Raw genomic sequence first — 4,941 nt, 5'->3', positions numbered from 1 at the left:
TCTGTCAGTAAAGATAAAGGCATAACTTAAACACGGGAATTATATTAATGATTTACTGCAGAAGTTGGAATGATCAATGTGCAGGAATATACCCATGGTCCCCTGATAGTCCGGACAACAACGAAGACAAAGCTGAGATGGCTGATCATAAATTCTATGACTCCACTCTAAGAAATATCCCATAAAATGGCCCCATTAGCACATTACTAACTAAACTGATTTTTTATTGTTGTGGCCTGGCCTAAAGCTCACGTGCAGTTATTAACTTTGACAGGCAAGGTCAGGGTCTTCCAGAATAAGCAAATTGAAAAAGAGAAGCGAAATGGGAGTACAAATGGACCCACCCTGCACATTACTCCATTCCATCTTAATCTTTCATGTCTAAGAAAGAAAGTTAAAAACTGGAGAGCAAAATGTGTGACTTCCTAGACAGTAAGAGGAGATCAAGGATACTGCCTGCTGCTCATCTCACCACTATTTGAAAGCCACCTTTGTGATCAGTGGATTCCTCATAGATGAGTCAGAGAGAGGAGACAGATTCACATGGCGGGCAATGTTTAATGTCTAATAGATATAAAAACTTGTTCACACCTTCCATTTATTTTCTCATTTTCATTACAAAATTAATTATAAAACTCCAACAACATTTAATTCTTTCCAAAATACCTGTCTTAGTTTTGCTTTCGTATTTTAAAATTTCTTCAAGCAAATTCCTACCAAGAATGCCTTAACATTTTAAAGTAAGAGGTTGCACAGACCTCTGTTTTCAATGAAGACTGAAGATGAATGAGAAGATTCAGGGTATGCACATCCAAAAAATGTTGGACAAAGAAACTTAAAAACTGTCTATTTAAAAGTGATGGCCATATGTGAGAATTCTCAAGAAAATACAAATTCCCAGAGGCAAGCCAGCTGCAGAGCAAGCAATTGTGTGACGATCAGTAATGGGAAATGACTGAAAGCTGCCTATGAGCAGCCCTCAATAGGGGCTGGCTGGCTAACTATGGGACATCTTCAAAATGCAGTACGATGCAGACGACAGAAGAATAAGGAAGGAAAACAAGCTCTTCAAGATAGATCACCAAAGGACAAGAGTGCTGGAAACATGGATACACTTCCTTTGTTATATTCAGGAGTTGATGAAAAATATGACTACATTCATATGTTTACTTGACCTTGAAAAAAGATTTGTAGAAAAAACAGGAAACAAATAAAAAAAGAAGGGAGCATGGTTAAAGAAAAGGTAGGAAGCCAGAGTGAAAGTGCACAGGTGAGAACAAGATACAGACACACACACACACACACACACACACACACACACTTATAGATTATATACATGTACACATACTATAATTTCTTCCGTTTTGATTTTTGAATCATTTTAATACCAAATGCTATTCAAAATGTCATTACTTAACTATCTTTTACAATTAAAAATAATGACTAGAGGAAAGCATGAAATTTGGGTAACATTTGTATCCTGGTCTCGGGCATCTTTGCATTTTCACTTCTAGTTCAGATCCGTTATCTTGTCTGAAATGCTGTCTATACTAAATGGTGCAAGGATCACATTGTTGCCTTCATCAATTGAAAAAGGAAAAAAGGAAAAAAAAAGCCCTATGAATTTTTGGTGGTGATACGCTACATTCTCATCTGTCTCCATGAGAGTCAACTTCTTCTTAAACATGTAAATAATACTAAAGTGATTGGTTGCATGATTTATAACTTGAAGTCTATGTTTTTACACAAAACACAACTTTTCTCAACCAGCTTTCAGTTAATTAGTGTGGTGTTGGTAATATGGCATTATAACAAGCTTAAAAATATAAGGGATTAAATGTGTGTGTGTGTATGTGTGTGTGTGTGTGTGTGTGTGTGTATACATATTCACTCCCATCAAGTTGATTTCGACTCATAGGAACCCTACAGGGCAGCCAGCCTTAAGGGGTGAATGGTGGGTTCAAGTCACTGACCTTGTGGTTTGCAGCTTAGTGTAGCCCCACTATGTCACCAGGGCTCTAGAACACATATATAATGAGGATAAAATGATCACTTTCATTTACTATCTAATGTCTGTTTTCACTTAGGCACTGTGTTAGTCTGGGTAGACTAGAGAAACAAATTCATAGAGATACTCATATGTGTATAAGGAAGAGGTTTATATAAAAGAGCAATTGAATATTGAGAAAACATCCCAGCCCAGTCCAGAGTAAGCCCATACCGATATTAGCCCGTATGTCTGATATCAATCGATAAAGTCCTCTACAGACTCACGAAACTCATGCAATGATGCTGAAAGAAGGGAGATCACAGGCTAGTGGATGGATGGTATTGTGGATCAAGTAGCGATGGAAGTATCTCAGAGCTGGCAGGGGTCTCTACGTGGCTCCTCAGGCTCCAGAGCTCTAGCGGAGCTCCATGTGTCTTGTCAATGGAAATGTCAGTAAGCGTGTGTCCCGCCTCTAGAGAGCTATTTATCTCCTTAGCACAGTGGTCTCTCAACCTTCCTAATGCCGCGACCCTTTCATACAGTTCCTCATGCTGTGGTGACCCCCCAACCATACAATTATTTTCATACTTCATAACTAATTTTTCTACTGTTATGCATCAGGTAACCCCTGTGAAAGGGCCGTTTGATTCCCAAAGGGGTCGCAATCCACAGTTGAGAACCATTGCCTCCTCCAAATGAGTTATCAAGTTGAGAACTGATTGACAGACTCAACTCCACCCCTTTACTATTAAGAATCAAATTGACAACAGATCATGTAAGCACAACAGGTACAATGGATGTACTATTATTAAATCTGTTTAAAGCCGCATTCTCTACCACATTTTACTATGAATAAGCTCTGGGTCAGAGGTCAGGTTCCAAAAACCTAATAACCTCTAAAATGCAAAGTAAAATTTCTTGTGAGTCCCAACATCCCTAATACACGTGTGGTTATACACATATATATTCCAACTCCTAATATGACTGAACAAACAATAGTGAAAACAATAAATTCACTTGTAAAACTAACAAGGGCATATCTATTCTTTATACTAAGATCAATCAAACAATTACTTAAAGATTGGACAAGAGTTTTATTTCAGCTGAAAAAGTGAAGTGTCCACACAAGTTACCATACACAAATCGGTGAACACACTACTTTCCAGACATGTTAGCTTACATATAAAACAAATTATCGATAGTTATGAGTAAGGTAATACAACAGAGATCCAGGCTATTGAATATAATAGTTAGATAATTAATTTTTCAGTATTGGCAATACCCATATTAGCTATGATTTAACAACAGAAATAACGATATAATCCTACAAAGAAGTTTGCCTTCACTTGTAAAGAGAAACAATATACAAAACTCACATGAAATAAGATGTTTTCCATTTCTTTATCTAGAAATAACCATAGCATCACATTGAATACTTTCCAAAGCATTATATTACTGTATACACAAATCCTCATATTATTAATCAATGCTCAGACCCGTTTCCCTTAATTTTTTTGTAATCCAAATAAAACAAAATCGCCATATAAAATATTGTAAATTTAGAAAAACTCGTATCAAGACAAAAACCCATTCTTTACCAGAAGCTTAATCCTGAGGTGCTGACAGCCATGCCATCACGCAGAGTGAGGTGGAAACTGGATTACTGCAGCTACAAATAGGTTGAAAACTAATATTTTATCATTTGCTCTCCCCTTTTGACCCACTTTAAATTTGTTCTAACTTTAATATTTTACTGCTTTCTTTTTAACCGAGGCTTTCTAAGTATTTTGGTTTTGCAGGGAGTATTATTTTTCTGTGTATAAAATCCAGGCAAGGTATGGGGGAGGGGGAGGGTAAGGCAGGGGAAGTTGGGGGGAAATAGGGAGCTAATAACAATGAGTACAAGAAAGAAGAAAATGTTGTAAAATAGATTGTAGTGATGGCTGTACAACTCTAAGATGACTTAACTAGACAGCCAACCAGACCGGCGGCACTGCACCTCGACGGCTTCAGCTCCAACTCCCCCACCCCACCCCCCACCGACCGCACTGCTGCCTGCATCTCGTGTTCCCCCCACGGCCCGGATACATAGCATGACCAATAGGTGTTCCATATCTGTTATTTTCTATGGAAAACCAAAGAGATCAGATCCTGATCGCCACCGTTGGCTTTGAAGAATGGGACTTCTTTAGAGAAGCTTGATCGTGAGACCTTACAAGTCTGGGTGCCCTCCCCTTCTCTACACGTCTTCATCTCTGGGAGGTAGCAGGAAGTCAGCATCATGGGTGGGTTCAAGGCTACCGATGTGCCCCCGACCGCCACGGTAAAGTTCCTGGGGGCTGGCACAGCCGCCTGCATCGCGGATCTCATCACCTTCCCCCTGGATACTGCTAAAGTCCGGCTGCAGATCCAAGGAGAAAGCCAGGGGCCAGCACTCAGCACCGTGGCGTGCTGGGCTCCATCCTGACCATGGTGCGCACGCAGGGCCCCCGCAGCCTCTACAACTGGCTAGTCGCCGGCCTGCAGCGCCAGAGGAGCTTCCCCTGTTTGCATCGGCCTCTATGGCTCCGTCAAGCAGTTCTACACCAAGGGCTCTCTGAGCATGCCGGCATCGGTAGCCGCCTCCTGGCAGGCAGCACCACTGGTGCCCTGGCTGTGGCAGTGGTCCAGCCCATGGATGTGGTAAAGGTCCGGTTCCAAGCTCAGGCCCGGACTGGAGGTGGCCGGAGATACCAGAGCACTGTGGATGCCTACAAGACCATTGCTCGAGAGGAAGGGTTCTGAGGACTCTGGAAAGGGACCTCACCCAATGTGGCTCAGAATGCCATTGTCAACTGTGCTGAGCTGGTGACCTATGACCTCATCAAAGATTCCCTCCTGAAGGCCAACCTCATGACAGATGACCTCCCTTGCCATTTCATTTTCGCCTTCGGGCCCAGCTTCTGCACCAC

General features: G+C 41.3%; 1 protein-coding gene and 1 pseudogene across 1 annotated transcript in view; one reads left to right on the top strand and one right to left on the bottom strand.

Annotated features, from left to right (window-relative positions):
* The window catches only part of SPATA5 (spermatogenesis associated 5), a 329,712-nt gene that overhangs the window by 185,347 nt on the left and 139,424 nt on the right, over positions 1–4,941 (bottom strand). The window lies entirely within an intron of this gene.
* LOC123521373 overlaps positions 4,272–4,941 on the top strand; it is a 22,265-nt pseudogene continuing 21,595 nt past the window's right edge.

Source organism: Echinops telfairi, unplaced genomic scaffold (genome assembly GCF_000313985.2).
Source record: "Echinops telfairi isolate 266 unplaced genomic scaffold, ASM31398v2 ScPeMD7_14;HRSCAF=57, whole genome shotgun sequence".
Taxonomy (NCBI): Eukaryota; Metazoa; Chordata; class Mammalia; order Afrosoricida; family Tenrecidae; genus Echinops; species Echinops telfairi.
Note: the sequence above shows the minus strand (reverse complement) of the source record. Positions and strands in the feature narration are given on the sequence as shown.